The following is a 12,538-nucleotide window of genomic DNA, read 5'->3' as shown; positions in this document are numbered from 1 at the left end:
TGCCCAGCGGCGGGGAGCAGCGGGCGGCGGGCAGGCTGCGGTGCTCGACGGTGCCCGGGGCTGCGGCTCGCGGGGAGGCGGCGGGCCCGGACGTGACGGGGCTGTGGTGGCCCTGTGCGCTGCGGCTCCTTCTGGAAGGATCAGTTAGTAGGGACGGTCCGGGCAGGGCTGTGCTGCCGTCGTAGATAAACCTGCCTTGTAAGAGATGCGGGAGCTCGGACCTCAGCTGGGAAATCTGCAGCGATTTTGCTGTCCCCGCTGCGGGGCCATAGGATTGCAGTTAGTTTCAGACCCGGGTGATCTCCTCGCTGCTGAGCAGCCAGAGGGATGCCCGCCGACTCTGCGTGTGCGGAGCTGCTGTGGGTGTAGGGCAGTCCGGGATACAGCGCTGCTTCTCCCTCGCGTGCACCCATCGCAGTGTGCCCGCTGTCGGGAGCTCCCCCGGTGCCGCAGCGATTTTGCGTCTGCTTCGCAGATGCGGCCTGCGGGTCCCCAGCAACTTGCCCTGGAAAATATCCCTGTCACAGTACCTAAGGTTCTGCTGCATTGCTGTCAAATCCAAGCCGGCTGCACCTGCCTCTGCAGCCCCACGGCCGAAACAGGCAGTGGCACCCTGTTTTGTTTGACAAAGAATCTGCTTGTTCTCCAGGTGTGTTGGATGTTAGTGATGTGCAGATAACAAAAAGCAAGAGACACATTTACCTTTTGCTGTATGAGGGGGTGGGGAGGAGCTGCCCAGCAGCTCAGTGCATGAAGGTGATGGGTGGCTGACGGTTCTGCGGTGTGTTATTGCATATTTATACCCCAAAGCTGAGCATCGTGCAAGCTGTAGTGGGAGACCACAGAAAAGACAAGAGCAGAAAATGCATCATCCTCATGTGCTTTGGGAAGGATGCTGTGCATGTTCAATGGTTGAAATGAGAAACAGAGCAAAAAGCAGCTTGCCTCCCTTGGAATGGCATGACCCAAGTTTGAGGGATCTGTGAGCTTTGAGGCTAAACTGATTTTCACAAAGTAATGGCAACTCAAGGTCAGCTGTGTAGTACAGGTCGTGCAATTTATTGATCTGAGTTTTTCTTGGGCCCTGTGAGTTGTATCTTGAAGCATTCATTTTGCATTAAAACATTGTCTTTACTTAAAATATAAATGCTTTTCAGACCATTGAGCTGTCTTCCAGCAGACACAAGGCTGGCCTCTTACAAGCCTGTGGAAATAAAGATAAGCACAGATTGGCCCTTTGGTTATAAATACATTTTAGTTGGGCAAGGAACTGGCTTTTGATTTTGTTTATACCATTTTGAGCCACAGTCATGCACAGTTGCATTCTTAAACTCAGAAAGCCTGCAGTGTGAAAGCTGTGCCCATCTTTAAGGCACAGTTAGCTTTCACTTCTTAGAAGCAGTGCCTACTACCTCTACAACCGCGTGAAAGACGTGCGGGTGCAAAGAAATTGAATCTTTTGCTGAGCTTGTTTTGCATTTTTAATAGGTCAGCGTGAGTGTTCGTGAGCAGTATTTTAGTTGTTTGGTTTGAGGTTGTCTCAGTGTACATTAGAATTTGTGGCAAACAAGACAGGGAAACAGAGCAGTAAATCCAGAAATGTTGGCTGGGAATGTTGGCTTTTGGGTGTTACTGCATCTGTGTACTTTTAGGGTTAGTATTCAAACCAGCAATCCCTTTAAAAAAAATACAGTAAGCTTTGGAGTCATCAAGCAAACAAGATGAAGGAAAACCAAAGCGAGCGCTCAGGCTTTCTGCTTGCATCTGTTTGCCTCAACATTTAAAGATCAGATTGGGCATTTCTTTGCTCAGCGCACCAATTGATGGCTGTTGACGGTAGCTGTTCCGGATTTATGCTAGATTATGAATTAGAAGAATCAGACCTTTTCTCTTCCCCTCTCCCTCACCTCCCCAAAATTAAAAAAAATAGAGGAACTTCAGATAGCGTAATAAACATTGTCCATAGGCAATGCAGCTAGATTAATTGAGGCTTAACTTTGAACGAGATCCTATTACTGTTGATTTAAGTCAAGCATAGATGTTCTGGTAATGCATTTTTAAATGTGATTTTCTCATTTTACAGAAGATGAAGATTTCTACTTAATCAGAGATCTAGCAAGCAATCCTCTGCTTATTATTTCTAACAGATTGTGTGTAATATGTATTGTATAGGGGTTAAAGGTTTTTGAAGAACAGATTGATTGTTTTGCTTCATACTATTGACTGATTTGATAAGCCAGCTGCTTCGAGCAGAGTGATGGTATTTTTCTGTTTCCACTGCATGAGACTGTGTTCTTAAAAAAAAAAAAAAAAAAAAAAGTCATATGTTTGTTGTTTTACTAGAAGCATCTGGGGAATAATCTTTATTTGCTGCTTTCACAAAGACAGCCATTTTGGTGATCCCTGTCCTAATTCCGATCAGCACTTGCCATACCTATGGGAACTGAAACAAGGAGCACTTGCAGGTGGCAGAGGATTCCCGTCAGGGTGCTCCTAAGCTGCAGAATAGACTCCTTTTTTTTCGGAAGGATTCATCCTGATGTAAGCATTGAGGAAATGGGAGACCAGTTTCCAAGGAGCCTGTAGGGAGATGCCACTGGGAAAAGGGGTGCAGCTGTGTTATGTTCACCTAGTCCATCTTGTTGTAGTGACAGGATCATGTCCTAAACGGTGTTCCCTAGATGAATATCTGTGTAATTTCAGACATTATTATTAAAAAATTTTCATCATCTAATAAAACTGTATGAAGAACTGATTGCTGATAAGCAGTGGGATTTTGTACATCAGAAAGAAAACTAGTGAAATAAATGGATTACAGGTATTTAAAGCAATGCAAATTCTAGGTAAGGCAGACCACAGTAGGAACTTCTGGTTTTCCTGTAGACCAGCAAAAGGAGATGATCTGTGAAACCTATGCAGTTCAGAATGTTTAAAATATATGTAGTGTTTTTCAGTCTTTTTTAGATATATGCCCTTCTACCATACCATCATATGTTCTTAGATTGTTTGATCTATCAAATCTTGCTCATAAGCCAGCAATTAAGTATTATTTGCTTTTTTTTTAAAAAAAAAAAGCAAACAGTTCAATAAAAATTACTCTCTGTAAGTCGACGGCCACCTCATCATACAGGAGAAGAAAATGTGAGTTAAGAGTGAGAGATGTCATTAGAAAAATGTTGGTAAACATGGCATATTCCAAGGATGTGACAGCACATCCTTGGATTTTTTGGCAGAATCCTTTCAGGATTAATTTATTTTTTCAACTTACTAAGCTTTTTTGAATGTCTGTGGCATCCTTTCTGAGCATCAGGAGGATCCTTGCTGAACTTGGTATTCAAACTTCCAAGTCTAAAAGAGAGACACAGATCAGGAAGACATCAGCTTAGCAGAGCCATGAAGTTGATAAAACTTGGCCATCTGCTGCCAAGATCAGTTGAGCGATTACCCTAAATTAACTCTGTTACTTTTATGTTTTTATATGCTTATAATGTACGCAAGGGGAAGAAATAGTTTTCTATGTAGATTCATACATCAGAGAAAAAAAAATTGTGCCCTGAATTGATGTGAATAAATTATTTTCTTCTTTGCCATGATTTTCATTTTTGCAGATAAGACAAAAGGTTTCTGATTTTCCACTATTGGTGGTGGTCGTTCAGATTTTTTTTCTGACAAAAGTTGTGCTTGAAGGTATTGGGGTGAGCAGGAGCCTAGGCACTGGGTAATATAAGGTGTTTGTAAACCAGGAGGAGGAGACATCATCAGGACATAATGGAAAACTTAAAAGACATACAAATGTGATTTTTTTTTCTGCTGTCCCTAGGTTTTATTCATGGTTGTTTTTTTTTATAACTTATTCTAATCTGTGAATTGCAATTTGTGATGATAGCATTACTATCACTGCATTTGTATAATGTGTATTCTGATGGGACTTTGAGCAGGTTTGAAATTGTGCTGCTTCTGTGATCTTAAATAGAATCACACAGCATCACAGGGGTTGGAAGGGACCTCAAGAGATCATCAAGTCCAACCCCCCAAATGAATTTAAATTAGAAAAGCGTTTTTGAAGAATGAACTGACAGTCATGTCTTAAAAATATCTGGCCACTGATGGGTGAGGAAGTAGCAGGCGGAGGTCTAGGTCTGGATCTTCCCTGGGCTAAAATAAAAGGTAAGGTTTTCAGTAACACACTTCAGATCCAGTAAGCAGACAGAACCAGTTGTTTTCAGTACATCGCCTGACGCAGTGGATTTGGGGAGAGTGGGTACTGTCTCCGCTGCTGGCGTGGGAAGTTGGCACTGTCTGTGGGATGTGTGTGGGGAACTGTGGGTTTTTTTTTTTTTTTCTTAACAGCTTTCTTACACCAGCTCTCTTATGATCACAGGAATAATATAAGCTGGAAAGGATCCATGAACATCATCTGATCTAAACTCTGCTCAAACTGGGTGACGGAGACAGAAGGTGCGCACACAGTGTGTGTAGGGCTTGTATTGCTCATGTCTAAAATTGAAATTGAGGTGCTGCTTCTCTGGGGGATTCAGAAATAACAGCAGTGTGCAGAAGGTTTTGCTTGCATCCGGTGAGCAGGAGGCTGTGCTGCTGAGTCTGTGCTTCCTCTGAGCAGGGCCTGCTGGGCGCTGCTGGCTCTGCTGTTGCCCCTGGGCCTAGGGCTGCTGCACAGTGTGCTCACTTTGTGTAGGAAACAGTGGTCACCTTGCCTTGGCTCTGTTTTTCTGGTCCATCCTACTGCATTTGTTCCATGCAGACTGTCATGCTGGTGTATTTGCTGTATTACCTTGTCTGATCAACTGACAATCACCTGCTTTTTTAAAATTGGACTTATAAGACTGTCAGAAGTGAGGAAATAACCTCCCAGAGTTCAGGAGACATTTTTGTTTTCAGTTATGTTGTAACGTGTTAAAAATTTCCTCACAATTTTTAAAAAATAACATTTATTTAGATGCTTTCCTCCTAATTGTGTGTTGTGCAGTTACCTTTTAGCCGATTAAGAAAATCTCCTGTAATAGTTTGTGTTGAATAGAAGATTCTGTGTTAAAAAAAATAAAAATCTGTAGCTTTGTAATTTCAATACATCTCAATGGACATTTTAAAAATCCTTTTCATGCACATTATTTGTGTTTCTTATATCCTCACCTGTTGCACCCTTTGTCCTGGAGTGATAAATAGGGATAAACTCCAGGTTCTGCTCTTGCTCAATTATCATCTTGCCTTGCTGATAAATGATTAATGTAATCCACTTACAAGATTGCCATGACATCATTCAGATTTTGGCATGCTTAATTTCATTTCATAAGAATGTAACTGTGAGCAAATCCCGAGGTCCTTGACAGGTTCTTCCTACAGGAAGGTGCTTGGGCTGCGAGGGGAGTGGGAGAGGTGGCTGAGCTGCCTTCCTGCCTTCAGAGCAGGGAGAGGGCTGCTCTGTGCCTAGTAGTGGTGGTTTTGCTCAGCTTCAGCATCTGGGCTTTCTAGACGCCAGCCATTTTACCACGACCTTATGTCTGGACTGACAGTGTCTGAGTGATTCAGGCTTTGTTTGAAATCTCACACCGCTCACACAGTTCTCACCTGTTGCAGTGTGTAACTTCTTTGGGCTGTGCTGGCTTTAGGTTAAGCAGTTTCATCTGTAGGTGAAAGTGATGTGTGAGTTCACTTTTTCCTTCCTCAATGGGAGGAAACACTCAAGCAGTTAATTAGCTTAAGGCACGCTTGGACTTTTTATTTCTTTAAGAAAACTATAAAGGCTGAATGATGGTATTTCACGTTAGGCCAAACAGGTTTTGAATGTAAATGTTGATGAAATTAAGACTACAGAAGACACATCTGTGTGTCAGCAGTTAGACACGTTTAATACTTCAGTGTGCAATTCATCAAAATGTTCTGGATACACATCCAACTATATTCATTGAAAATATTATTTCTAGTTAACTACTGATCTCATTATTTTGGTCAGTGGTTTGCAGCCAAGATATCTCTTGAACACAGTTTTTGGCTCAAGGAAATAAACGAACAGATCTTCCTAAAATTATGGTGGAATATACTGCCTCCATGTATCAGTGTTTATATTAGATCAGCGTTGTTCTGATGTACGAGGTGCCTCCGTGTCACCTCAGTGACGTGGGACATTATGTCATGACTTCTGGTGCATTGGTGGTGAGACTGTAGATGTTTCTGGGATCTAATTGTTAATAGCTCGTGACTATTAACTAGTTAATAACAGAGTATTTCTCGGACATCTGTCCAAGCACCAGTAGGAAGAACTGTCCCTTTATGGTGGGTAGAAGCATTTTGAACTGAAAAGATTACTGAAGCACTAAAGAGTATGTGCTGTTCTTCTGAAGGTGTCTTAAATCTGGAATCAGAGGGAAGGAGTTCACAGGGTAATGACAAGGAATTTTTGTGATGTAAGAAAGAGAAAGCTATTTTTTCGGTCTGTTGGTAGTTAAATGAACAGCAAGGTGGAAGTGCATGAAAAAAAGCTGTTATTATTTTGTTTTTATAATGTTCTGTTTCTCTGTTATTAAGGCTTAGAGCATTAAAAAAACAGATACACCCCTGAAAGATTGAGCTCCTGCAGCTGAGTGCACTTCTTCTGTCCCTTTGCTCACCCCACCTATTGAGGTCTTTGCCTTTCTCTGATTCTTGACAGAAGTCTTGCTGCTTTAAGACTCTTCGTAATATCTAACATGGTTATTATGGTGTAGGATCACGCAAGCCTCAGTGGCTGCTTTTCTGGGTTGGCTTTTTAGCTGTAATGGGGTGCTGAACAGTGGACACACTGGATAATCCAGATAGAACTCACTGTTTGAGTGGATACAAGTCAGTATTCAACAAAGCCCACTAAGTCTGTCTGTGACTTTCATGGCAAGGAGAAGACACATTTGTAAACAGGTTGTCATCAGGTCTTCCAAATTTCTAAGCAGTGTCATGCTGTCAAGTTGTTTGTGGCTGTTGATAAGTAGCTTGAGACACTGATGGGTTTGAGTGAAGGGTCTCCGCTTGCATTAAAGAGTCTGCATGCAAAACAGCGATTTATGGCTGCAGTTTCATTGGAAGCTAGCAGGTATTCCAGTTGCACAAGGGTTTACCATTGGTGTCACCAATTGAGCGCAGACCTCATCATGCAGTGCAAACAGGGTCAGGTTTTGTGGTCTGTCTGTCTAGCTGCAGAGCTTGAAAGGTGAGGTGGAAAGAAATGCAGTGTGAGCATAAGGGAAAGAACAGGGGGAAGGGAGGAGTCTAGTTTTTTTTTTTCCCTAAGAGGAGAAATTGGGGTGCTGAAAATGCAATGAAGCACAAGCAGTCAATCACATGAAAAAGCTGAGGTTCTCAATGCCTTTTTTACGTCTGTCTTTAAAAGCCAGACCAGTTGTCCTCAGAGCACTCTACTCTCTGACCTGGAAGTCTCGGATGGGGAGCGAAACAAACCCCCCATGATTCAGGAGGAAACGGTCAGAGACCTACTACTCCACCTGGACTGCCACAAGTCCATGGGGCCGGACGAGATCCACCCGAGAGTACTGAGGGAGCTGGCAAAAGAGATAGCCAAGCCACTTTCCATCATCTATCGGCGTTCCTGGTCAACTGGAGAGGTCCCAGAAGGCTGGAAGCTTGCCAACGTGACTCCCATCTACAAGAAGGGTCGTAAGGAGGATCCGGGGAACTACAGGCCTGTCAGCCTGACCTCGGTGCCGGGGAAGGTTATGGAACAGATTGTCCTGAGGGAGATCACGCGGCATTTGCAGAACAACCGGGGGATCAGGCCCAGCCAGCATGGGTTTGTGAAGGGCAGGTCCTGCTTGACCAACCTGATCTCCTTCTATGATCGAGTGACCCGTCTGGTGGATGAGGGAAAGGCTGTTGATGTGGTCTACCTAGACTTCAGCAAAGCCTTTGACACTGTCTCCCACAGTATTCTCCTGGAGAAACTGGCAGCCTGTGGCTTGGACAGGTACACCCTTTGCTGGGTAAGGAGCTGGCTAGAGGGCCGGGCCTAGAGAGTGGTGGTTAATGGAGTTAAATCCAGCTGGCGACCGGTCACGAGTGGTGTTCCCCAGGGGTTGGTGCTGGGGCCTGTCCTCTTCAATATCTTTACTGATGACCTGGATGAGGGCATTGAGAGCACCCTCAGTAAGTTTGCAGACGACACCAAGCTGGCAGGAAGTGTCGATCTGCCTGGGGGTAGAGAGGCCCTACAGAGAGATCTGGACAGGCTGGATCTCTGGGCTGAAGCCAACGGGATGAGGTTCAACAAGACCAAGTGCCAGGTCCTGCACTTTGGCCGCAACAACCCCAGGCAGTGCTACAGGCTTGGGGCAGAGTGGCTGGAAAGTTGTATGGAGGAAATGGACCTGGAGGTATTGGTTGATGCTCGGGTGAGCATGAGCCAGCAGTGTGCCCAGGTGGCCAAGAAGCCAAAGGCATCCTGGCTTGTATCAGAAACAGTGTTGCCAGTAGGAGTAGGGAAGTCATTCTCCCTCTGTACTCAGCCCTAGTGAGGCCCCACCTCGAGTACTGTGTCCAGTTTTGGGCCCCTCACTTTAAAAAAGACATTGAGGCCCTGGAGCGTGTTCAGAGGAGGGCGACGAAGCTGGTGAGGGGTCTGGAGCACAGGCCTTATGAGGAGCGGCTGAGGGAGCTGGGATTGTTCAGTCTGGAGAAGAGGAGGCTCAGGGGAGACCTCATCGCTCTCTATAACTACCTGAAGGGAGGTTGTAGTGAGCTGGGGGTCAGCCTCTTCTCTCTTGTAACTAGTGACAGGACGAGGGGGAATGGCTTCAAGTTGCGCCAGGGGAGATTTAGGCTGGACATTAGGAAATACTACTTTTCTGAAAGAGTGGTCAGACGCTGGAACAGGCTGCCCAGGGAGGTGGTTGAGTCACTGTCCCTGGAGGTGTTCAAGAAACGTTTAGATATAGCGTTGAGAGACCTGGTTTAGTGGGGTTATGTTGGTGGTAGGTGGATGGTTGGACTAGGTGATCTTGTAGGTCTTTTCCAACCTAGCTAATTCTATGATTCTATGATTCTACATATTCAGTCCCTTTCAGAAGAGCTTGTGTCTTAAGGCCTTAATGGCAGGGAGAGGTTATTTAGAAAAAACAGTATGAAACTTTCAGTTGCGTATAATTCTGTCTTAACTATGGTAAAAAGCTTCACAGATAACTGCTGCAATATGGTTCTGTAAGTGGTTTCAGAATCAACACCAAATTTTACCATTATTATTGACTAAGTAATTGGAGTAGTGATTATGCTGAGGTAGGTAGGTAATAATCTACAAATGATTTTCAGTGCTGGCATCTGTAGTTGCTCTTTAAAATTTACATTGTATTTGGAGGGGGGAAATGGGGAAGTGATAGTGTGTAATTGCAGCATCCATCTGATGCATTTTGATGATACAGCATGACAATGGGTTGAGTTTTCTCATATTTGCTGTGATATTTACAAATGCTAAATAAATAAAAAGGACGTGGCACACAGTATAAAAGGTACCTGTTCTTGTACTTTACATATTCAAATTTTTATAATTCCTGAATTCTGTTTTTTTTTTTTTAACCAAATCCTTTAAGGAGAGCCTAAGATCCTGTGGCCACAGCCATTAAAGAAAATAAAAATGGAGAGTGATTTTTTTTTTTTTTTTTTTTTTAATCAAGAGGGAGAAATCCCCCTGGAAATCACCACCATGCTTTTATTGTGTATGGAGTAAGTCTGCCATTTTAAGTATTTTCTTAGGAGAAAGTGGATGGATTACATGTTAACAAGGATGCAAATCTGGAACACATTTTCTGTTGAGTAGACTAAAACCTGAGAATTTTAGTCATCTTGATCTGCTGCTCATCAGCTGGAAGTATTACTGTGTGATGTGCTTTCCTCACAGGCAGTGGTTTCTGAATTTTGCTTTTAATAGTTCCCAAATCTTTTCTTATTGATGTTCGTAGCTTACCAAGCACTGACACAGAACTGATGAGAAGTTTGACACTGTCACTTATGAGGAAGTATTTGAATGCCAGAAGCAAGACTGCAGTGAAGATATACTGATTTCACCTTGCTTTTTATGAGATGGCAGCAGTATTGTTTCCAGTTTTGCCTAGGGAGTTGGTGGTAGAAGTGCTTTTATTTGTGTTTCCAAGATTATCTTTGATTTTGGTTCCTTCAGTCTCCGTCCCAGATATCTGAGAGGAAACCTTTCTGTGTGCTTGTTATGATTTTATTTTCCTGTCCGCAATGTAGCATGTAGATATGGAGTTCCTTTTTGTTAGACATGAGAGCATTGTCATCTTTCAGATTCACCTGTGCATAGGTCATGCTTGTGGCAAGGCGTGTAAGGTGGTCTCACATATACATTTCATACTGTGTCTCGTGTACCTGTTCATGCTTTGCTGTGGGTACTGTGTACTTTAAGTGCATTGGGATTGTATGTGGTGGCGATTTAATCCTCATCTTTTTTTTTTCTTCCAGTCCGTCAGTATCTGGCTTGTATGTTACATCATCATTATGTCCACTTGTTCCTCTTTGACCTGAGGAGCCTAAATAAATGAAGCTTCATTCACAAGTTCCCAGTGCATGTGACACATTCCACAAGAAAAAACAGTGATATAGTGGTGGATTTTATTTGCGACGGTTCACAATTAGGAAGTACTGCTTTGAGCAGGGTCTGCTGAGCCTGTGGAGGAGACATGAAAAGAACATTGCCTGAGTTCATGTGTCTGGGTGTGCATTTCATCTAGAAACATTTGTTTCAGAAAAAAAAACCAACAACCTTTATCTCTTGGCAGTTGTTGAAGAATCATAGACTGGATTAATGGGAAAACCTTGGAGCTTAAAAATTGGCAGGTGCTTCACCACTGTGACAGGAACTGCTTCACAGTCCACACTCAGAAGACAGTAGCCCAGTGTATCTAAATAAATCTCCGTCTTCTCATGCTGAAGGCTAGGCAGCATGTGGCTACTGTTCTGCGTTGCTCTGATACTCTGAAATAGGGGAAAAGTCTTTCAATTCTCTTTGTCATACTGAATTTACTATCAAAGAAATCAAAGCAGTTTTATATTTGGATTTTTTAATAATGCTGAGTGGTATTCATTGGGATGGTATCTATACATACTTACATGTTGCATGAATAAGGCAATGTTTGGTTTTTTCCTACTGCAAATAAAGATGCTCATTGACTTGCAGAAATAGAAGACCTCATTGTGAGAGATGTGGACACAGTTTCTCTTGTTAAGAACTACACATTAAGTGCACGGCACTTTTGTGTGTTTGGTTTGCAGAGGAAGTTCCTCTGTTGTGGTTGTGACTGTGCACTGATTTGTACAGAAACCTGTGCAGTTTTGTTGATTCAGCAGAGACAGATGAGATGTGTTCCTGGATTGCTGAAACAAGCCTTGTCTTTTTTTTTTGTAAGATTTTGTAAACTGTCAAGAAAAGAATGCTGCTAATTTTGAGCAGAAATTGGTTTATTAGTCTTCCTTTGAAAATTACATTTAGTTTTAACACCTGTAAAACTATTTTTTATTTTCTTTGAAATGAAGTGCATCAGAAGTCCAGGTTTGGTGGTTTTGAATGGCCCTTATGAGAAAAATAACTTCATCTGCCAAATTTTTACCTAAGAGAGACAGCAAGGAATGTAGGGAGAGAAGTTAGAGGGTGATGTTAGAATATTAGTAGCAAGTTTTGAGTTTCAGAGTATAACTTTCCATTAGAACTTTTGGATTTGGAAGCTCTACTCTACTGCCATACCTCCAGCATCTGCCACTGGTGTCATGAGCCAACATAATACAGTGGGAGGCATTACTTTCAGAGCAGGCCTTGTGCATAACTTTTTTTTCTTTTCTGAAAAGATGGAGTTTTTTTATGATTGCAAGACATTTTGATCTACTTAGCTATTTTGGTCATCTCCTTGCTTCCCTGAAGGTGGTTCAAGCAATGCCATTGTAGCTCTGAGGGTCCTCATTGCCTTATTTCACTCTTGAAGTCTGTCATTGTGGCAGATGCTCATTATTAATTGAAGAGTGATTATCATTATTTCTGTCGATGTGGCTGTCTCATTAATTATCCTGAATTTCATGATATTCTTTGCAGTACACCTCCATTTATGCATTCTACCCATCACCTTTAAACCCTCAGCATGCAGAGTGGACAGCGTGGCCAATTAAGCCGTCACAATCTGTACTGCACAGACAATAATCAGGCATTAGGCCTGACTCTGCTGAATGGTGAGAGCTGCAAATTGCAAATGGTGTTATTGCAGCTGTTTAGAACCGGTATTGTGGCTTCAGTACTACTCAGAATTGAGGAAATTATTTTACAGTGTCTGATTGAATTGACTAATTTCCTGAATGTACTAAAAATGGAACCATTTATTTTTTGCTTGTGAGTATTTAATGATTTAACAGATTTAAAATACCATTCCTTTCCTCCCTCAACTTTTTAAATTCATTTTTTTAACCAAGGAAGAGCCTAAGCTTTGAGTCAGAACTGAAAAACTACAGTCTCATGCAGCAGTATGCAGCAGATTCTGTTACA

General features: G+C 42.7%; 1 protein-coding gene across 3 annotated transcripts in view; it reads left to right on the top strand.

The window, feature by feature from the left end:
• The window catches only part of APBA1 (amyloid beta precursor protein binding family A member 1), an 88,565-nt gene that overhangs the window by 415 nt on the left and 75,612 nt on the right, over positions 1 to 12,538 (top strand). For 2 of the 3 annotated variants that reach the window (XM_021380714.1, XM_021380711.1), the window contains exon 2: positions 448 to 452. The gene's annotated coding sequence lies outside the window, so the exon portion shown is untranslated. Of the gene's footprint in view, positions 1 to 447; positions 453 to 4,338; positions 4,459 to 12,538 lie in introns of those variants that run through there. The other variant, XM_021380712.1, reaches the window with a different exon arrangement.

The sequence above is a fragment of the Numida meleagris genome, chromosome Z (assembly GCF_002078875.1).
Source record: "Numida meleagris isolate 19003 breed g44 Domestic line chromosome Z, NumMel1.0, whole genome shotgun sequence".
NCBI lineage: Eukaryota > Metazoa > Chordata > Aves > Galliformes > Numididae > Numida > Numida meleagris.
The sequence above is the reverse complement of the archived record's forward strand: the minus strand, read 5'-3'. Positions and strand labels throughout refer to the sequence as shown.